The 22,892-nt window shown below is 42.8% G+C and overlaps 1 protein-coding gene and 1 long non-coding RNA gene across 6 annotated transcripts in view; one reads left to right on the forward strand and one right to left on the reverse strand.

The window, feature by feature from the left end:
• The window catches only part of CRTC3 (CREB regulated transcription coactivator 3), a 117,456-nt gene that overhangs the window by 42,185 nt on the left and 52,379 nt on the right, over positions 1-22,892 (forward strand). The gene's annotated exons all lie outside the window — the stretch shown is intronic.
• LOC144330117 (uncharacterized) lies at positions 9,746-19,987 on the reverse strand. The gene is made up of 3 exons (XR_013395995.1): positions 19,680-19,987; positions 13,862-14,772; positions 9,746-11,031 (listed from the first exon to the last, which is right to left on the reverse strand). It is a non-coding gene; the product is annotated as an uncharacterized LOC144330117 (long non-coding RNA).

The raw sequence follows: 22,892 nt of genomic DNA on the forward strand, positions 1-22,892 counted from the left end.
AATTCTTGAGCTTCTCTTTATAGGCCCTCAGTAGAAAAGTGGGGAGGGTTATGTGGGCGTCAGTATGAGCCCTTACTCGTGACTCCACCACTGTTAGGGACATCCTCAGTGAAATCCCTGACAATTTCTTCAGTAATACATATGTTATATAACATTCCTTTATAATGATTATTTTGAGGAAAGAATAGTAATTCTTTAGATGCTAACCCAGCAGGCTATAAACAAATCATGGTTCTTTAAAAAGTATAATAGTAATGCATCCTCATAAGAGTTCAAGCCAGTAATTAATGAAATACAAAGCCAAAGTCCCTAGAAATGAGAGATGGTTTGTGACGAGAGAGGATCTGGGGTGTCTGTGGTCTGTTACACACATTACTTGATGATAAGAACAGTGATCTTTACTTTGGCTTACAAAAGCCTCATGCTTCAACAGAGTGCAGGAAAATGTTCCCTGACCAAAACGACTGTGTCTGAAGGGCCCAGCTTGGGAATACAGCTGTGAAAAAACATACACAAGGAACAAAAACATTGGATGAAAATAGTGGTTGTATTTGGAAGGTAGAATTATAATCCTCCCCTTTTCTATGTTCCTAAGTTGTCCATAATGTGGTTATATTTTTTTAATAATAAAAGTCCAATTTAACAAATATTTATTGGAGACTGTGTGTGTCAGACACTATGCTTGATGCTGGAGATACAATGACCCAGACAGGCACAGTCACTGCTTGGCGGAACTTCAGTCCAGTGGGAGAGGCAGATGATTTTACAAGTCATTGTGACACCATGTGACAAACCCACAATAGAGGAGTTCAGAGAGTGGCTGGATTGCGTCTGAGTGGTGCCTAACCCAAACGGGTTGGGAGGAGGTCCCAGGAAAGGCTTCCTGGAGGAAGAGGTGACTAAGCTGGGACCTGAGGGCTATGTAACTGAAGATTGGAGTGAGGAGTGTTCCAAGCAAAAGAAGCTGCATTTGGCAAAGCTTGGAGGAATTGAAAGTTTGGTGACACTGGAGCATAGATTGAGTATGAGAAGGGAGTGGTAAGAAATGAGGCTGGAGCATGAAGTAGGAACCAGATCACAAAGGACTTTGCTTTCTTATTAAGGAATTTGGATTTTGTCCTAAGGCGGTGTAAAGCTATTGGAAGGATATTCATTTATTTGCTTGCCTGCTTGCTTACTTATTCTTCCAAATTTGTTGTAGAAACTCAAATAATACGGAAGCATGAAACATGAAAAGTAAAAGTCTCCCCTTCTCTACTTCACACCCTCCCCCAGTTCTAATCCCCATGGTACCTATTGCTAAGTGTTTCATTTACACCCTTCCTGCAGTTTTCTGGGAAGGATATGCAAGCGTGTGTGTGTATATACATATTTTCTTTCTACACAAATGGAATCATGCTATACCGAATAACTCCCATCTTAAAAGCAAAACTTGGCCGGGTGCAGTGGCTCACACCTGTAATCCCAGCACTTTGGGAGGCCGAGGCAGGTGGATTACCTGAGGTCAGGAGTTCAAGACCAGCCTGGCCAACATGGTGAAACCCTGTCTCTACTAAAAATACAAAAATTAGCTGGGCATGGTGGTGTGTGCCTGTAATCCCAGCTGCTTGGGAGGCTGAGGCAGGAGAATTGCTTGAGTCCGGGAGGTGGAGGTTGCAGTGAGCTGAGATTGCGCCATTGTGCTCCAGCCTGGGTGACAGAGCGAGACTCCTTCTCGGAAAAAAAAAAAACAAAAAAACTTGATACATCTTAGCTATCTTTCTATGTCAGTACATAAAGATATATATTCTTTCTAATGACAGCAGCATAGCCATTTATGTAGCTATCCTATCATTTATATAACCAGTTTCTTATTGAGAGACAATTAGATTATGTCTAGTTTTTCACTATTACAGAGGAAAACTGCAGGGAACATTCTTGTTATGATATTGTGTTGGATATTTACATAAGGGTATTTGTGATATATGTTCCTAGAAGTAAAATAGCTGGGTAAGAAGGGTTGTACATTTAAAATTAAGGTAGATATTACCATATTATTCCCTATTAAGGAAATACCAATTTCTACTCCCACCAACATGTGAGTGTCTGTTCTTTCATATACTCTTCCCCGTTGGATATATCCTTTTTTTAATTTCTATTTTTTGAGATGGAGTCTCACTCTGTCACCCAGGCTGAAGTGCAGTGGTACAGTCTTGGCTTATTGCAGCTTCCATCTCCTGGGTTCAAGCAGTTCTCCTGCCTCAGCCTCCTGAGTAGCTGAGATTACAGGTGTGTGCCACCACGCCCAGCTAATTTTTGTATTTTTAGTAGAGACAGGTTTTCACCATGTTGGCCAAGCTGGTCTTGAACTCCTGACCTCAAGTGATCTGCCTACCCTGGCCTGCCAAAGTGCTGGGATTACAGGCGTGAGCCACAACGCCTGGCTGATATATCCATTTAAAAAAAAAAAAAAATTGTGGTTAAAAAACACATAACTTAAAAATTACCATCTTGATTTATTTTTAAGTTTACAGTTTATTAGTGTTAAGTATATTCACATTGTTGTGTAAAACAGATCTCGGCCGGGCGCCGTGGCTCACGCCTATGTAATCCCAGCACTTTGGGAGGCTGAGGCGGGCGGATCACGCGGTCAGGAGATCGAGACCACAGTGAAACCCCGTCCCTACTAAAAATACAAAAAATTAGCGGGGCGCGGTGGCCGGCGCCTGTAGTCCCAGCTGCTCGGGAGGCTGAGGTAGGAGAATGGCGTGAACCCGGGAGGCGGAGCTTGCAGTGAGCCGAGATCCGGCCACTGCACTCCAGCCTGGGCGACAGAGCAAGACTCCGTCTCAAAAAAAAAAAAAAAAAAAAAAAACAGATCTCCAGAACTTTTTCATCTTGCAAAGCAGAAACTCTGTACCTATTAAACAACTCCCTGTGCCCCCTCCCAGGAGCTCCTGAATCACCATTCTACTTTCTGTTTCTATGAATTTAACTATTCTAGGTGTCTCATATAAGTTAAATTACACACTGTTTGCCTTTTTGTGACCAGCTTATTTCACTTAGCATAATGGTTAGAAACAAGTCACAGGTCTTGCCTATACTCAAGGGCAGGGATTCCAGAAAGGCATGAACACCAGGAGGTGGACATCATTGTGGGATACCTTGGAGTCTGTCTACCACAGTATTCCTTGTATATTCCAAATATTTTCTCCATCTAATAGCTTTTGGGAGTTTTATGCTCTAATTTTTATGAGTTAAATGTGTTGGTCTTTCTGTGGCTGCTGTGTTACAGTTTCTAGTATGTTTAGAGTGGCCTTACGCCAAGATTTCTTAAACATTCACCCGTTTTTCATCCATATTTTATTCTAATGCTATTATTGCTTTGGAATTTATTTTGATGTGAGATTTGAGAGAGGGCTCCCATTTCTTTTTTTTCCTCTGTAGCTAACCTATTGTCTCAATTCTTGAATAATTTCTTTTTTACATAGCTCGTTCTGTTTTTTCTGTTTTTTTTTTTTCCATTGATATGGCTGCCTATTCCTCTGTCCATTTCCACATCAGTATATTATTGTAATTTTATAATATGTTCTTTGATTTTACTTTTAGTTATATGTTTTTAGGCAGATACATATGAACATACATTCATGTAGTCTAAGATTAAAGATAAGCAAAAGAGTGCAGTGAACAGTATCCTCTCCATCTCTGTCCTAGCCACCCAGTTCACTCCCCACAGGTGCAATCACTGTTGTCACGCTTGTTTATTCCTTCAGGAATATTTTGTGTAGGTATCAGCAAATGTGAATATATAGTCCACCTCATGCCACACTTTTCTCTGAAGGTAGTTAACCATACACATGTCTGTATCTTGCTTGAATGAATTTAAGTGAATAAAGTTAAGTGAATAACTTAATACATCTTGGAGATCTTCCTATGTCAGTTCACAAAGTACACCTTTATATTTTTTAAAAATTAGTACACAGTATTCTTTTATATGAATTTATCATAATTTATTCAACTAGTTCCCTATTGATGAACATTTAAGTAATTCACAGATTTTTTTTTCAAAATATAATCTATCGGCCGGGCACGGTGGCTCACACCTGTAATCCTAGCACTTTGGGAGGCTGAGGTTGGTGGATCACGAGGTCAAGAGATCAAGACCATCCTGGTCAACATGGTGAAACCCTGTCTCTACTAAAAATACAAAAAATTAGCTGCGCGTGGTGACACGTGCCTGTAGTCCCAGCTACTCAAGAGGCTGAGGCAGGAGGATCGCTTGAACCTGAGAGGCAGAAGTTGCAGTGAGCCGAGATCGCTCCACTGCACTCCAGCCTGATGACCGAGTGAGACTCCATCTCAAAAAAAATAAATAAATAAACAACAACAAAAAACTATGCTGGAATGAACAACATTATGCACATACAGTTTCATACATATACAGGTATAGCTGCAAGAAAAATGACTAGAAGTGAAATTGCTGGGGCACAAGCATATGCATGTGTAGTTTCAGTAGATATTGTCAGTTCACCCTCCCTAGAAGTTGTACATCCCTCCCTGCTGTATATGAAAGTGCCTGTTTGCCCACATCCTCCCCAACTCAGTGTTTTGTCAAACTTTTTGATCTTTGTTAGTCTTATAGATGAAAAATTATGTTTCTGTTTAGTTTTAATTTGTGCATTTTTCTGATGAGGAAAGTGTGTTTTTTCCTGTTTATGAACCATTTGTATTATCTTTACCGTGAACAATCTGCTCATATCTTTTGCCTTTAATTCTTTTGTGTGGTTGATCTTTTTCTTACTGATTTTTAGGAGGGTTTATATATTAGAAAAACTAGCCATTTTTCTGTGATATGAGATGTAAATATTTTCTAAGTTTGCCACTTGTCATTTGACTTTCTTTATAATGAGATTTTTTTTTTCTAACAGACATGGCAATTTTTTGATGTGTCAAAAGTTAATGTTGGCCGGTCGCAGTGGCTCAAACGCCTATAATAATCCCAGCACTTTGGGAGGCTGAGGTGGGTGGATGACCTGAGGTCAGCGGTTCGAGACCAGCCTGGCCAACTGAGTGAAACCCCATCTCTACTAAAAATACAAAAATTAGCCAGATGTTGTGGCAGGTGCCTGCAATTCCAGCTTCTCAAGAGGCTGAGGCAGGAAAATTGCTTGAACCCGGGAGGCGGAGGTTGCAGTAAGCCAAGATTGCGCCATTGCACTTCAGTCTGGGCTACAAGGATGAAACTCCATCTCAAAAAAAAAAAAAAAGTTAATGCCTTTTTGGTTGCGCCCAGGTTTTTTGTTATAGTTAGAAAGTTATCTTCTTTTGTTTTTGCTAACACTTTATACTTTTATTTTTAAATACAAAATCTTTGATACATAATGAGCTTATGCCAGTGTAAGGTATGCAGTGTGAATCTGGCTTAATTTTTTTCCACTTTGCTAGCTAATTGTCTCAACACTGTTTATTGAATAATCATCTTTTCTCTAATGGTTTAAATGCTACCTCCTTCATAAACTAAATTCTCACATGCTTCATTGTATTTTGAGGCTTCCTATTCTCTTTCATTAATCTATGTGTCTATTCATATACCAGAATCACACTATTTTAATTAATGATTATAGCTTCATATTATATTTTAGAAACCTGCTAAGATTAATTCATTTTCATGCTGCTTTTCAGTGATTTTTCTAGGCTATTCTTGCATGTTTATTTTTCCAGATGAACTGTATTTATTTATTTATTCATTTATTCATTTTACACCAGTGTTACTTGCCAACCAAATGAACTTTAAAATTGGCTTCTTAGGGTCTTTTTTAAAAATCCTTTTATTAATGGGTTTTATGCAGGTGAGTGATATGCTCAGATTTGTGTTTTAGGAAGATTATTCTGACTGCAGTGTAGAACTAGGTTGGAGGAAACAAGATTAGAGACAAAAAGACCAGTGACAAGATTGTTGCAGTAATCCAGGGGAGAATGGATAGATGAGGAATTGAGGATAGTATTGGGTTCGAGAGGTGTTTAGAAAGTCAAAATGGCCAGGTGCAGTGGCCTGCATCTGTAGTCCCAGCTACTCAGGAGGCTGAGGTTGGAGGATCCACTTGAGCCCAGGAAACTGAGGCCAGCCTAGGCAACACAGTGAGACTTCATCTCTAAAATATAAATAAATAATACAATACAATACATAAAAATAAATAGATGGTCAAAATGACCAGACTTGGTGATGACTGAGATGTGCAGGGATGAGGAGGAAGCACTCAAGGATGACCCCAAACTTTCTGGGTTAGGCCGTTGAGTGGCGCCATTCCCAGCGATTTGAAACACATAGGGGCTGGTTTAGGAGGAAGATGGCAAATTTACTTCTAAATATATTGAGTTTGAAGTGTCTGCAGGTAGTCCTAGGAGAGTGTGGTCCAGTGGGCTGTTGAATCTACAAGTTTGAAGCTCTGGAGAGAGATCGGGGCTAGAGAGATGGAGTTATATGACAGAGCCCTGAGGAACCCCAGCACTAAAGGATCGTCAGGAAGTTCAGGAGTGTGCAAAGAAGACTGGAAAGAAACAGAGAGGAAGGAGAAAATGGGACAGCATGGAGCCCCAGGAACCAGGAGAAGAATGTTTTCAGTAGAGCAAACTGTCAGTAATGTCCAGTGCTTCCAAGAGGTCAGGAGCTGAAAATGCCCATTTGGATTTAGTAGCAAGCAAAGTCTGTGGTTATCTTGGGAAATTTGGGTGGAACAGAGGCGTGGGGGCTGAGGTCTGTGGGAGTTGAGGAAGTGGAACTGAGGCAACTCCTTCATCACAAAGCTTGACTGTGAAGAGGAGAGACACAGGGGCAGGTAGGAGGAATAGGATGATGCATCAAGTTAACAACTTATGTGTCTCCTCCCTCCCCAGCTTTACCTGGGAGAGGCTGGGCCATGTGTTTCGTTTTGTTTTGTTTTGTTTTGAGATAGAATATTGCCCTCTTGCTCAGGCTGCAGTGCAGTGGCTCACACTGGCTCTCCTCTTCCCAGCTGTGGCACTTCCCAGTGACAGTTAATCTTGCCACTTTTAGTCTCCCCATTATCATTATAAGTGCTGGGATTACAGAGGGGAGCCACCAGGCCCAACCTTTGGCCCATGTTTAAATGCAGATGGAAAGAGCTAATAGAGGAGAGGAGGAAGCAGTTTGTGATTCTGTTCTTTGAGGACCAAGTAATACTGAGAAGGATATAAGGGGTTGGAGAAATTGGCCAAATCGGTCTGGAAAAGAGTAAGTCAATTATAGTGTTGGTATATGTTCCCTGACAGTTTTGACTTTTAATTTTGTTGAGTTGTCTAATATTTTTGCTTGGCTATTTTGAGAAGGAGGCTCTAAGAAACTGGAATCAGGTTTAGAAATTTAGTTGAAGATTAAGTTTAAAAAGTAAGGTACAGACAGTGTTTTAGTATGTTACCATTTGTGTAAAAAGAGAGGAGATATCTGCACTCCCGTTTATTGCAGCACTATTTACAATATGGAATCAACCTAACTGTCCATCAGCAGATGAATGGATAAAGAAAACAGGTTATGTATACACAGTGGAATATCATCCAGCCATAAAAAAGAATGAAATCCTATCATTTACAGCAACATGGGTGGAACTGGAGGCCATTTATGTTAAGTGAAATAAGAGAAAGACAAATATCGCATGTTCTCACTCATATGTCGGAGCTAAAGAAGTAGATCTCACAATGACACACAGATAGATTGGTGGCTACCAGAGGGCAGGAAAGGGAGAGGCGGATGAAGGAGAAAAAGGGATATAAATATATTTATTTATTTATTTTTAAATTTTTGAGATGGAGTCTCACTCTGCTGCCCAGGCTGGAGTGCAGTGGCACTGTCTGAGCTCACTGCAACCTCCATCTCCTGGATTCAAGCAGCTCTCCTGTCTCAGCCTCCCGAGCAGGCATGCGCCACCACTCCCAGCTAATTTTTTATATTTTTAGTAGAGATGAGGTTTCACTATGTTGGTCAAGCTGGTCTGGAACTCCTGACCTCAGGTAATCCACCTGCCTTGGCCTCCCAAAGTACTGGAATTACAGGCATGAGCCACCGCGCCCTGCCGAATGTATTTATTACCACTGAACTGTATACTTAAAAATGGTAAAGATGGGCTGGGCACAGTGGCTTACCCCTGTAATCCCAGCGCTAGAGGTGGGCAGATCATCTGAGGTTAGGAGTTCGAGACCAGCCTGGCCAACATGGCAAAACCCCGTCTCTACTAAAAATACAAAAATTAGCAAGGCCTGGTGGTGTATGCCTGTAATACCAGCTACTAACTACTCAGGAGGCTGAGACAGGAGAATTGCTTGAACCTGGGAGACGAAAGGTATAGTAAGCTGAGATCGTGCCATTGCACTCTAGCCTGGGCGACAGAGCGAGACTCCATCTCAAAAAGAAAAAAAAAGGTAAAGATGGCAAATTATAAATGCATATATATAGTTATCATATTATACATATATGTATAATAAAGAGCAGAAGTAGTGTGTATTATTTGCGGTACATGCATAATCACTATTTCAAAGGACTCACAAGAAGCAAAAAATCTGGTTATCCATTGCGAGGTGGGAACTGGGTCGAAGGGGAACAAGAATTGAGGATGCCTTGTCACTCTCCAGTTATATTGTGTATTTGTTGAGAATGCCAGTATATTACTTATTTAAATAATGTGATGTAAGCTGGTTAGTTATCTTTAAAAGTGATGATTACAACAGGGCCTGAATTTTCTTATTTACTAATGATTCTAAGTGCCTGTAATCCGTCTGTTCTGTGTCTAAGAAGCTAAATCTTGCTGTGTGCCTGTGAGGTGTGGATCTTTGCCTGTACAGTTGGCCCTCCGTTATCTGAGGGTTTTGCATATGTGGATTCAACCACTTACAGATCAAAAATATTAGAAAAAAAATTGCATCCTTACTAAACATGTTTTTTCTTTGTCATTATCCCCTAAACAATACAGTATGACAATTATTTACATTGCATTTGCTTTGTATTAGGTATTATAAATAATTTAGAGGTGATTTATAGTATATGGAAGGATGTTTGTAGGTTACATACAAATACTATGCCCTTTTATATCAGAGATTTGAGTATGCATAGATTTTGGTGTCTGTAGGGGGCTCTGAAACCAATACCCCTGCTGTACTGAGGGACAGCTGTGCTCCACTCTTCCCCACTGGGGACCGATAGCCTTGGGGAAGTGGACAGTCCTGGTTCTTGGGTCAAGGAAGAGGACCATGGCCTGGAACATCCTGGCCCTGTCCACTATAGCTTGACCGAGTAGGCTCTAAGGCTGGCTTATAAGGAAGGAAAGAGGAAATGAGGTAGTAATTATTGTGTCATAGGCAAAAGCCTCACACTGGCTCTTGCCTTCCCCTGGGAAAAAATTCTTTAGCATTTCTCTGTACGTTTCATTGTGATTTTAGAGCAAGTGTCTGAATGATTACAAGGATTAAATGTATTTCCTTTTTTTTTTTTTTTTTTTTTTGAGACAGAGCCTTGTTCTGTCGCCCATGCTGGAGTACAATGGCACAGTCTCGGCTCACTGCAACCTCCGCCTCCTTGGTTTAAGCAACTCTCCTGCCTCAGCCTCCCCAGTAGCTAGGACTACAGGCGTGTGCCACCACATCCAGCTAATTTTTGTATTTTCAGTAGAGACAGGGTTTCACCATGTTTGCCAGGCTGCTCTCAAACTCCTGACCTCAGGTGATCCACCCGCCTCAGCCTCTTTCCAAAGTGCTGTGATTACAGATGTGAGCCACTGCACTCGGCCTGCTAGGTTTTTCTGTTTGTTTGACAAAAGGAATGCCAGACCAACTCAATCTCCAAACAAGCACCCAGATCCAGTTATGGCTTTAACTCAAATTAAATGGAGAATCTGGTTTCAGGGACCAGTTCTTCCATTTTTGGTAGCTTGGTTTGTCATGGAGACTAAAGTTCTTACCATGATGATTTTTTTTTTTTTTAATTTTATTTTTGTGTTTTTCTGCTGTTTAAACCATGATGAATTTTTAGCAACCTCTCATCTGGGCAGATTCTCCCAAGAGATAGTGATTGCTTAGGAACACTTTACAGCTCAGCCTAAGGGAGAACATACCAGAAGCATGGCTGGATGAGAAAGGAGTGGCCTGCCTGGGAAAGTACTCCGTTCCCATCTTCAGAGGGGTCTGGTGGCGGCTAGATGGCCTTTGGTGAGGATGCTGTCTGGTTGCATTGGCTGGCCCGGAAGGTCATTCCAAATTCTGTGGCTTATGAGTCCAGACAGAACAGGACAAGGACACTGTGTGTGTCTTTTCATGAGCCAGTGGCCAGATGACGAAAAGTACCCTATGCTCTTTTAAATCAAAAACAGGATGTAAGTTTTTTAAAAAACTCAATATGCTTTATTTAGAATTACCATGTGCTATATCTAACTAAATATTCCAGAGCATTTTATTCTTTCCAGACATGTTTTCTCTTATACTTTCCTAGCTCCTTTGTGACATCGTACACTTACTTTGTCCTTTTAAAGTTATCAATAGTGTGAAAAAAGTTGTTTTGTTTTGTTTGCTGGTTAGATGGTAGAAAACATGGCCTTCATCTCTTTTTTTGGCATGTATGTAGAAGTTACTGAGTTAAAACTGAAAAGGCACCTTTAATTTATGACAGTATCATAATTGTAATTAAAAAATTAAACTTGTTGTTTGGAAATGTAAAATCTACCCCAAAGTAGAATAAAGAACCCCCTTAGACTCATCACCAGATTCAATATTTTTCAACATTTTGCCATTCTTGTTTCATCTGTCTCCTCCTCTTTGTTTTTTCTCTTTTAATTCCAAATTACAGATCTCTTCTAAACTCAGTGAAGTGTCCTACCAAGTTGAATCACAGTGGTGGATCTGGTGTGATTCAGAATGCAGTGGGGGTGAAAGGAGGGAGTAGGCAGGCTGGCAGGTGTCTGTCTTTTACATATGTTTCCTACGGCAGGAAGACGTTGGTGGTGGGATGAACAGGCACTTTGACTTATTTCCTACTTGCCCTGAAGTGCCTACCTGACCCTTCTGGCCTCCAAGGGTGCCTTTGGCCAGTTCCCTCACCAGCCACTAGGCTGGACTCCTGTCACTGCTCACGTCTTAGTTGATCAAAAGCCAGTTCTTCCCTTCTGCAGTTCCTTTCTATCACCGTAAGAAGCAAATCAGTTTCCTCTGGAGGAGATAAATGGGCAAACCTGATTTACCCAGAACATATTTCTCTAGTCATTGTCCTATTAGCATTAAAGTTAAAAGGAGAACTACACTCAACAGAAGGCCTCCCTCACCACCAAAGATATCACACCAGGTAGGGAGGCAGGGATGGGAACAGGCAGTTTAAAACTTCTACTTCTGTGGAGGCTTGGGTGGCGCTCCCTGGAAAGACAGTAAAATGCCTTTAGAGGCTTGGGTTTGCATTCACCCTGCCATGCCATCCCTGAGAACTTGAAGCTGAAATTCTTCATTTTATTGTGGAAATTTGTAACTGTGCAGAAAAGTAGAAGGAGAAGAATAAGAAGCTCCCCTATAGCCCTCACCAGTTTTTAATAATTATTAACATTTTGCATTTAAACTTTTTGATTATGCAGCCTAGTAGTGAAAAGAGTTTTATATCCCCAATTTGGGTATGTTCTTTGTTTTTTAAATTATGTACATATAACACTGTATTGTATATATTGTTATTGTATATATTGTTAATATTAAGTACACAAAAAAATAGAAAACTAAGTGGAAACAGAACTTCTAATGTTTTCCCCATACCCTGTGCTCATCCTGTAAATTCCCTGGGGGTACACATTCCTCTTTGGAGCCAAATCATTTAGAAACATTATGTAATTCAGCAAACATGTGTTGGAGCCCACTGTGTGGCTGCCACTGTGCAAATGCTGGAGGGAAGATGCTGGGGGAGGAATCTGAGGTCTCACTGCTTACAGCCTACTCCATCACCGTCAGGGAATAAACGTCACCCACCTTCTCCAGGTGAGAAGCCCTGCCTGAGACATAGACCTTATTCTCCACCTTTTCTTGAGCAGGATCCCCCAGCATGAACTCTGGGAGTGTTTCATGCATTGTTGTTATTTCTTCTTCTTCTTCTTTTTTTTAAGAGATGGGGTCTCTCTGTGTTGCCCAGGCTGGTCTTGTACTCTTGAGCTCAAGTGATCCTCCTACCTCGGCCTTCCAAAGTGCTGGGATTACAGGTGTGAGCCACCACCATGCCCAGCCGTTATTTCTTGTTTTGAGATACTGTTTTGCCTGGCCCTCTGTGATCATTTTGATTGGTCTGTTATTGACTTTACCTGCTAAAAACAAAACAGAACAACCCCAAAACAGTTTTATCTCTATCATTTTCTGGAGTCACCTTTTAACTTAGTCTATCTGTTAACTTTACTTCCCTTTTATCTTTCATTTAAAAATACAGACTGGGAAGGGGCAACACAAGGGCCACAGACATGGTGATAGGCCAGGGCCTAAATCAGAAGGTTGGGTGCTGGCGCCTTCGCTGGTCTGCTCTGCTCTTCATCTCTTCTTTTCATTCCTCACAGCAAGGCTTATTTAGTCCTTTGGAGAAGATTGGATCCCCAAATCAGCTGGTCAAAAAAGGCATAGCCTCCAGGTTAAAAACAAACAAAAAAGCCATCTAGGTGGTTCAAGGGCTCTGAGGGTCTAATCACTTATGCGAGAATGGACTAGACTAGCCCCGGAGATAGTGTGATGCTTGGCAGGCTGCTGGGGGAAAAGCCTTCCAAAACCCAGAACAGCTAGGAGCCTCACAGGAGTTTCGTGACCCGAAGCCCCTGCCTGCTGGCATACCTAGGCCCTGCACAGGGCAAAGGAAGAGTGTCGGAGGCTGCTGTCAGAGAGGCTGGCTGGGTGCTGGCAGGTCTGATGCTGGAGGTTTGTAATACATTTTGAACTTCTCTTTAAGTTTCTCTTTTCTTTTCTTTTCTTTTTTTTTTTTGAGACGGAGTCTCGCTCTGTCGCCCAGGCTGGAGTGCAGTGGCCGGATCTCAGCTCACTGCAAGCTCCGCCTCTCCCGTTTACGCCATTCTCCTGCCTCAGCCTCCCGAGTAGCTGGGACTACAGGCGCCCGCCACGTCGCCCGGCTAGTTTTTTGTATTTTTTAGTAGAGATGGGGTTTCACCGTGTTAGCCAGGATGGTCTCGATTTCCTGACCTCGTGATCGGCCCGTCTCGGCCTCCCAAAGTGCTGGGATTACAGGCTTGAGCCACCACGCCTGGCCCCTCTTTTCTTTTTTTTGAATGATGTTATAATAGGGTATTTAACCAAGTATGACATCCTTTTTTATTCGGCTTAGTTTATAAGGTAGACTTAAATGATCCATTTAACCCCAAGGCAGTGTGAATTAATAGCAGTCCCTTTGTTGTAGGCAGGCCTTCACGACTCCCCCACTTGTCATGAGAATCAAAGGAGGTGCTGGCAGTGCCTAGAATGATCTCCAGCTGGATTCCCAAGAGAGGCACAGTTGTTCCTTTGTTATTTAGACTTGTCCTTTTTTAAACAGGGAGGCTATAACATCTTCCATTAGCTTTAGCCTGCATATAAATAAAGAGCCCTGCAAGCTTCAGGAACCTGCCTTCCTAAACTTGTTAAATCTCCACTCTTCCCCAAAGGATTTTTTTTTTTTTAAGATGGAGTTTCGTTCCTGTTGCCCAGACTGGAGTGCAATGGTGCAATCTCAGCTCACTGCAACCTCCGTCTCCTGGATTCAAACAATTCTCCTTCTTTAGCCTCCCCAGTAGCTGGGATTACAGGCATGTACCACCATGCTTGGCTAATTTTGTATTTTTAGTAGACACGGGGTTTCACCGTATTGGTCAGGCTGGTCTTCAACTCCTGACCTTAGGTGATCCGCCCACCTCAGCCTCCAAAGTGCTGGGATTACAGGCGTGAGCCACCGCGCCCGGCCCCCAGCGGAATTTTTTAAAAAGAGTGTGGTCTCATTATGTTGCCCAGCCTGGACACCAACAGAAATTTATTTAGTACTGGTGGCCAATCTCCCGCGGATTTGTCAAGAACTGAAGACATGAACTAAAGAAGAACCAAGCAGCATCACGGGCAAGTTGGCGGCCGGTAGAGCTAAATGATGAGTTTAAGGATGCCATCAGAACCAAGCATTAACTACCCTATCTGGTGTCTCTATACCAGCTACATTTCCAACTAGTCTCCTCTCCTACCCAAGCTCTGTCGGAAACACATACAAACCCAAGTATACAGAGGAATTAAGAAGGGTTGGGGTAGCATTTCAATTCTATCAGAGGAAGCATTGTCGTCAATGAATAGCTTTGTGACTTTTAGCTAACCATTTACATAATATTAAGTTAGTTACTTACTCCAAATGAGACTACTGGAGCCAATGTCAATTTGTAGGTGTGCCGTTTATATTGCTTCGTAGTCAGGTATCTTAGCAAGACTGTTATCTTGTAATTGAATCTTAAATCTTCAGTAGATTTAGGAGAACGTAGTACAATTTATCTGGAGAATTTCTTTTTCATTTTTCTTTTTTTAAGCAACAAGGTCTCACTGTGTCCCCCAGGCTGGAGTGCAGTGGTATGATGATAGCTCACTGCAGCCTCCACCTCCTGTGCTCAAGGTATCTTCCCGCCTCAGCCTCCCAAGTAGCTGGGACTACAGGTGTGTGCCACTGTGCCTAGCTAGTTTTTAAATTCTTAGCAGACACAAGGTCTGGCTATGCTGCCCAGGCTGGTCTTGAACTCCTGGGCTCAAGCAGGCCTCCCACTATGACTTCCCAAAGTACTGGGATTACAGGCAGGAGCCATGGCACCCAGTCTGGAAAATTTCTTAATAGTTTTTTTTTTTTTTTTTAACTTCTGTATATATCAGTACAAATCTGTCTAAAATCTCAAAAAGAATTGATTTTATGTAGGCTATATAGCAAAGGAGGCAAAGCGGTGAGGTGAAGAGAATACTGAGTGAGGCTCGGGATCCTGAGTTTAAGTTTTTAGGCTACTACAAACTAGCTCTGTGATCTTGAGAAAAATCACTTCAGCTCTCTGGATCTTGGTTTCCCATCTGTAGACAGAAAGAACAGAATTCCACTCCCTCTTGCTTTTACTTGTGTAGCTCTCTCTGCTAAGCCAGCAACTCCAGTTCCCTTCCTTTGCCTATCCCCACCTTATTTTCACCTGCTGCAAGCTGGAAAACGAGGTGCCTCAGTTTGTTAGACTTGGGTGGGGTATAATGGAGAACCGGTGGGGTTCCTTTCTAACTGCTGTCCTCTGGGGTTCTTATCCATTTTTGTTATTTAGAGGCTTTCTTTGCTTTCTGGCTCGCCGCTGAGATGGTTGAAGTTGCCACATAAATGACCCCTGGCTCAAGCATAAAATAATTGTGACCTCACATTCCAGTGCAGTCCTCTGTAATATTGAAGCTTCATGCCAGTATACATTCCCAGTGTTGACAGTGGTATTCCAGGAAAATACATATTGCTCTTGCAGGAGTTTTATCACTTTTTTTCTTGATCACGAGTCATCATGAGGCCTGTCATTGAAGCTACCAAGAGTTATCCTATGTAGAATTGCTTCTGTTTGAGAATATCGATTAGGCACCCCTTTGTAAAGATGCTGAGGTTGTGGTATTCTGGATCAATACTTTCTCAAAGTATTAACCATTTATATGCTTACTCCTGCTTTTCTGCATGTTTTTAATATATTTTTTAAAACTTAGTAGAACTTTTTGTTTTTTTTTTTGAGATGGAGTCTCGCTTTGTCGCCCAGGCTGGAATGCAGTGGCGCAATCTCAGCTCACTGCAACCTCTGCCTCCTAGGTTCAAGCAATTCTCCTGCTTTAGCCTCCCCAGTAGCTGGGACTATGGATACCCACTACCATGCCCAGCTAGTTTTTGTGTTTTTAGTAGAGATGGGGTTTCACCATGTTGGCCAGACTGGTCTCAAACTCCTGACTTCATGATCCACCCACCTTGGCCTTCCAAAGTGCTGGGATTATAGGCGTGAGCCACTGTGCCTGGCCCTGTAGAACTTCTTACATGGAAGGATGTATTTGGTCATACCATTAGCATTTAGAAACCCATATTTCACGTCAAGGTATTTGGAAATTACATTTCTCCTGTTTTTAATAACTTTGTATAAAAATACAACTATAAGCTAGAATTATTTTTCTACTTAGCTGCGGAAGAAAAAAGTATGTCTTGATTGTTCACACATAAAGAATATACTGTACCATATATAATTTTACTAATGATAATCTTCCTAGTTGATAATAAACAACAACTCTCCAATTCTTGGACTTCAGCTCATTTCCTAACACAACATGGGCTTATGTAGGAATCTGCTTATGGTTTACCAGTCAAGTTGGATCTGGAGTTTCTAATTAATCACAAACATAGTGATATGCCAACAGTATGGTACATCTACCCAAATAGTTAATGCAAACGTAGGTCACATTGATAGATCAATAGTGTCTAAATTAGAGGAAGTAATTTCCCCCCAGGTGACGAAACCTAGTTGCAACTTTTCAGTCATTCATCCCAGGCTGCACTTTCAGATGCTATGGGATAGGTAGGTGTGCACCTACATGTAACTGAGATCTCATGTAACTGAGCTCCAGGTCCCTTGGGGAAGTACTCCGGGAGTATGGTACTGTCTGCCATTAGCTCTAAACTTCTACCTGGAAATCCACAACTCTGCTTCTTTTGGAAGATTCACGTGTGCTGTTTGATTACAGAAAGAGTTCTGCCATTAGTATTAGCCATGTCACTCGCCTCCCCGGTCTATCTAGCACTGGATTCCAGACACTGATGTGGAGAAGCATTTATATATGGAGGCACAGAAGCCCTCTCTTCCTCATTTGATGTCTAGGTCCCATGTTCTGAAACAGGAGAGTGCTTTTCAGAGCCTGAGCCTAAGGCCCTCCTTAAAATACGTCAATTCCCGTTTATAGGTTCATTTCTTTCTTGCTTGCTTTCTGTATTTATTTATTTAGAGACAGGGTCTCCCCTCTGTCACCCAGTCTGGAGTGTAGTGGCAGGATCTCTGCCTCCCGGGCTCAAGTGATCCTCCTGCCTCAGCCTCCCAAGTAGCTGGGACTACAAGCGTGAACCACCACACCTGACAAATTTTTGTATTTTTTGTAAAGACGGGGTTTTGCCATGTTGCCCAGACTGGTCTCAAACTTATGAGCTCAAGTGATCCACCCACATCAACCTCCCAAAGTGCTGGGATTACAGGCCTGAGCCACTGTGCCTGGCTCCCATTCGCAGCTTCTTTTGACTTACACCTCCCTTGTTCTTCAAGAAAATGAGGTCAGGCTCAGTGACTCACTCACGCCTGTAATCCCAGCACTTTGGGAAGCCAAGGTGGGTGGATCACTTGAGGCCAGGAGATCGAGACCAGCCTGGGCAACATGGCAAAACCACCTCTACTAAAAATAAAAAAAATAAAAAAATTAGCCAGGCGTGATGGCACATGCCTGTACTCCCAGCTACTCAAGAGGCTGAGGCAGGAGAGTTGCTCGAACTTGGGAGGCAGAGGTTACGGTGAGCTGAGATCACGCTACTACACTACAGCCTGGGGACAGAGTGTGACTCTGTCTCAAAAAAAAAAAAAAAAAGGTAAGAAAAATGGAATTTTCTGTTTCATTCAGTCTCTCTCTGCCATCACTACCATATTAGCCAGTTTTGCTTTTGGAACAATCTAAAAACTCAGACTCTCAACAAACATTTATTTTTCACTCATGTTACTTGCCAGTGGTGCCGGAATACCTTCTATGGCTCTCCTCTGTGTATCTTCTCTGTCGTAACTGAGACTGAGGGAGCATCCCCTACTTAAGACGTGGTAGTCTCATGGCAGAAGGAAGAATATGAGTTTCTGTTCTAACAATATGAACATCACATTTGCTCATAAGCCAATGACCAAAGCAAGTCACGTGGGCCAGTCAACTTTTTTTTAGCCATTCATCCCAGGCTGCAGCTGGGTGACATCTGAGGTGATTTGCAATGGCAACAGATGGTGCCTGAGCTGTAGGACCCTTGGGGAGCACTGTGGGAGGCTCAGAATGCTGGGGCAGTCCCTAATAGTGATGCTGCTACTCCTGACCATGAAAGGACTCTGCAGGTCAGCCCCACCTTTGACAAGATGCTTCCCAGTGTTCTACCATGCAGACACTCATCCTCCTTTCCAATGTCCGGGTATCCCTGGGACAAGCAGCTCTTACGTATGTAACATCATTTTGTCTTCTCAACAAGCCCGTGGAAGTTATTATCATTTCCACTTTTTTGATAAGGAAGATGAAGTAACTTGTTAATAAGTGGAACATCCTGAACTGGAACTGTTTCTTTGACTCTGAAACATATGTATTTTTGGGGTGGTGTTGTTGTTGTTATTTTTATTTTTATTTTTATTTTCTGAGACAGAGTCTCACTCTGTCACCCGGGCTGGAGTGTAGTGGCGTGATCTCAGCTCACTGCAACCTCTGCTTCCTGGGTTCAAGCAATTCTCCTGCCTCAGCTTCCTGAGTAGCTAGGATTACAGGCATGCGCCACCATGCCCAGCTAATTTTTGTATTTTTAGTAGAGATGGGATTTCACCATGTTGGCCAGGCTGGTCTTGAACTCCTGACCTTGTGATCCACCCACCTCAGCCTCCCAAAGTGGTGGGATTACAGGCATGAGCCACGGCGCCCAGCCTGTTGTTATTTTTAAGAGACAGAGTCTTGTTCTGCCACCCAGGCTAGAGTACAGTGGCACAATCATAGCTCACTGTAGCCTGAAATTCCTGGGGTCAAGGGATCCTGAGCCTCAGCCTCAGCCTCCTGAGTAGCTAGCACTACAGGTGCATGTCACCACACCAGCTAATTTAACAAAAATTTTTGTAGAGACAGGGTCTCACTGTGTTGTCCAGGCTGGACTCTAAAACTCCTGGCCTCAAGTGACCCTCCCCTTTGGCCTCCTGCAGTTCTAGGATTATAGACATGAGCCACTACAACCAGCCCAAATGATACATTCTTTGACTGGCAACGTGAAATGTTTAAAATACTGGCCAGGTGCAATTGCTCACGCCTGTAATCCCAGTACTTTGGGAGGCCGAGGCGGGCGGATCACTTGAGGTCAGGAGTTCAAGACCAGTGTGGCCAACATGGTGAAACCCCGTCTCTACTAAAAATACAAAAATTGGCCGGGCGTGGTGGCGGGCACCTTTAATCCCAGCTACTCAGGAAGCTAAGGCAGGAGAATCGCTTGAACCCAGGAGGTGGAGGTTGCAGCGAGCCAAGATTGCACCACCACACTCCATCCTGGGCAACGGAGAGAGACTCTCAAAAAATTAAAAAATGGCCGGGCACGGTGGCTCACGCCTGTAATCCCAGCGGTTTGGGAGGCCGAGGTGGGCGGATCACAAGGTCAGGAGATTGAGACCATCCTGGCTAACATGGTGAAACCACATCTCTACTAAAAATACAAAAAAAATTTAGCCGGGCTTGGTGGCGGGCACCTGTAGTCCCAGCTACTTGGGAGACTGAGGCAGGAGAATGGTGTGAACCCTGGAGGCGGAGCTTGCAGTGAGCCAAGATCATAACACTGCACTTCAGCCTGGGGGACAGAGCGAGGCTCTATCTCGAGAAAAAAATAAAAAAATAAAAATAAAAATAAAATAAATAGGCTGGGTACAATGGCTCACGCCTGTAATCCCAGTACATTGGGAGGCCGAGGTGGGCGGATTGGCTTAGGTCAGGAGTTCGAGACCAGCCTGGCCAACATGGTGAATCCCCGTCTCTACTAAAAATACAAATAAATTAGCTGGGAGTGGTTGCATGTGCCTATAATCCCAGCTACTGGGGAGGCTGAGGCAGGGGAATTGCTTGAACCAGGGAGGTGAGGCTGCAATGAGCTGAGATCACGCCACTACAGTCCAGCGTGGGCGACAGAGCAAGACTCTGTCTCAAAAAAATAATAAAATAAAAAAAGAAAATACTGTATGTACTCTGCAGATATAACCATGTAAGAACTTACCTGGATAAAACTTGAAAAGGAGTAGAAAAAGTGAAGCACTCGGCCTTTTGAGTGGCACATAGTATTTCTTTGCCACCCAGGCTGGAGTGCAGTGGCATGATCTTGGCTCACTGCAACCTCTGCCTCCTGGGTTCAAGTGATTCTAGTGCCACCATACCTGGCTAATTTTCGTATTTTTAGTAGAGGCGGGGTTTTGTCGTGTTGCCCAGGCTGGTCTAAAACTCCGGATCTCAGATGATCCACTTCCCTCGGCCTCCCAAAGTGCTGGGATTACAGGTGTGAGCCACTGCACCCAGCCCAGACTTCATCCTTAAACCTCCTTCAGTTTCCAGCTTCCCTGACTGAACAGCTACTCTAATTCATTTGATGAGAAAGGCAGGTCTTTGAGAAGTAATTGAGAAGGTTAAGCCAAATATAGTTTGGAGTTAGATCAAATACTGCAGGGGCAGAGAGTTGAGATTGGGCCACAGTGAGGAAGAGAAGAAAATATCAAATATAAGCAGAGATTAACACCCCACAACTGAACACCAGCAGTAATACAGGATTTGGGCCAGCAGTGGGGTTAATGCAAAAGAGGCAGCTGGTAAATCGAAAATATAAGCTTTTGTTTTGTTTTGTTTTAGAGACAAGGTCTTGCTCTGTTGCCCAGGCTGGAGTGCAGTGGTGTGATCGTAGTTCACTGCAGCCTTGAACACCTGGGTTCAAGTGATCCTCCCGCCTTAGCCTGCCCGGTAGCAAGGACTACAGGTGGCCACCACCAAGCCCCATTAATTTTTTTATGTTTGTTTTTGTTTTTGTTTTTGTAGAAGTGAGGGCTTGCATTGTTACCCAGGCTGGTCTTGAACTCCTGGCCTCAAGTGGTCCTCCCACCTCATGCTCCCAAAGTGCTGGGTTGGACTGCAGGCATGCACCACCATGCCTAGCTAATTTGTTTGTGTGTAGAGCTAATTTTTGTATTTTTTGTAGAGACAGGGTCTCACTATGTTTCCCAGGCTGGTCTCAAACTCCTGGCCTCAAGCAGTTCTCCCACCTCCGCCTCCCAAAGTGTTGGGACTCTAGACGAGCCACCTCACCCAGCCAGAAAATATAAACTTAATAGGAAGTCTAAAAGACATTTCAGGAACTCTGATTTTGGGAACGCCTTCTAAAGACCCTTCTCCCCACCCTATGAACTGGCCTCCAGAAGCCCAGTTTGGCAGTAATTGTGCAGTGGCTCAGGCCTATAATCCCAACACTTTGGGAGGCCAAGTGGGGTAGATAACTTGAGGTCAGGAGTTCGAGACCAGTCTGACCAACATGGCGAGACCCTGTCTCTACGAAAAAATAAAAAATTTAGCCAGGCATGTTGGCATGTGCCATAGTCCCAGCTACTCAGGAGGCTGAGCCTAGGAAGTGGAGGTTGCAGTGAGCCAAGATTGTGCCACTGCACTCCAGCCTGGGCAGCAGAGTGAGACACTGTCTCAAAAAAAAGAAATCCTGTGTCCTCATTGCATCTTGCCAAGAAGCACCTGATATCAGTTTGTCTCATTATTTTTCAGGTATTTCAATATATTATTCTCTAGAATAGAGTATTCCATTGTCTGAGATCAAATCTAGCTTCCCTATATCATAGTGGCTATTTTTCTTCCAGCCCAGAAGTTGTTCCTTGGTAAGATAACTTTATTTTGTGAGTTTATAGATTTGGATTATAAAAATAGATCGGAACTGTTAGACTAAATTGGCCCAGACATTTTATGAGTCCACTTGGGAGAAATAGGAGTAATTCTCAAATCCAAAATGAGAAAATCCATGTTTAACAAAGAAAAATTAATTTGTAGCTGAAGGAAGTCCCCTATAAAAACATATTGTGTCACAGGATTCCCTTCACAGTGAGCTACCAATTTTATATGTGACTCAATTGACCTAAAAGAAAACTCTGTTTTAAATGATTAGTATGTGAGGTGATGGATATGTTAATTAACTTGATTTCATCATTTTGCTATGTATACATATATCAAAATGTCATGTTGTACAGTGTAAATATATACAATTTTTCTGTCAGTAACACCTTAATGCTGGAGGTGATGGGAGAAGAAAATCTGTTTTCTTTATTTCACAAGCACATCTATTGCGTAATGTATACACATTGCCCCATTATGTGAGATTTATTGGCCTAGCCTAGGATTTGGCTTTTGACAACCAAAAAGTTTGCCCTTTGTGATGCCAGTCTCAAAAATGTTAAGAACGTACCCCAAGCATCTCTTTAAAAAGGATTTTGGATTTATTGACCATAAATTTATCTTGAATCTGTTTCTTTCATTTGTACCATTTAGGGACTGATGATTTGTATTTTTTCCACTTGTATTTACATCGCATTCCTTTTTCCCTCTTTAACTCAGGGGTTACACACTCTGAATATCTAAAATGATGAGTCAGTGAAATGGTTTGTGTGTAAGGATTCATAATAAGAGAGTGGGTATCCCATCTACAGGGAGCAGCCACGCTCAACTTCAGCCTGAGATGAGTGTGGTTCAGTGTGGCCACGATATTTTGATTTATGGCTGGGCGTGGTGGCTCACGCCTGTAATCCCAGCACTTTGGGAGGCTGAGGCGGGCTGATCACCTGAGGTCAGGAGTTCAAGACCAGCCTGACCAACATGGTGAAACCCCGTCTCTACTAAAAATACAAAAATTAGCTGGGCATGGAGGCACACATCTGTAATCCCAGCTACTTGGGAGGCTGAGGCAGGAGAATCGCTTGAACCTGGGAGGCGGAGTTTTCAGTGAGCCAAGATTGCACCATTGCACTCCAGCCTAGGCAACAGAGCAAGACTCCATCTCAAAAAAAAAAAAAAAAAAAAAAAAAATTCTGATATTTCCCTAGAATCCTCAAGTCTGAATT

The sequence above is a fragment of the Macaca mulatta genome, chromosome 7 (genome assembly GCF_049350105.2).
Source record: "Macaca mulatta isolate MMU2019108-1 chromosome 7, T2T-MMU8v2.0, whole genome shotgun sequence".
NCBI classification, from domain to species: domain Eukaryota; kingdom Metazoa; phylum Chordata; class Mammalia; order Primates; family Cercopithecidae; genus Macaca; species Macaca mulatta.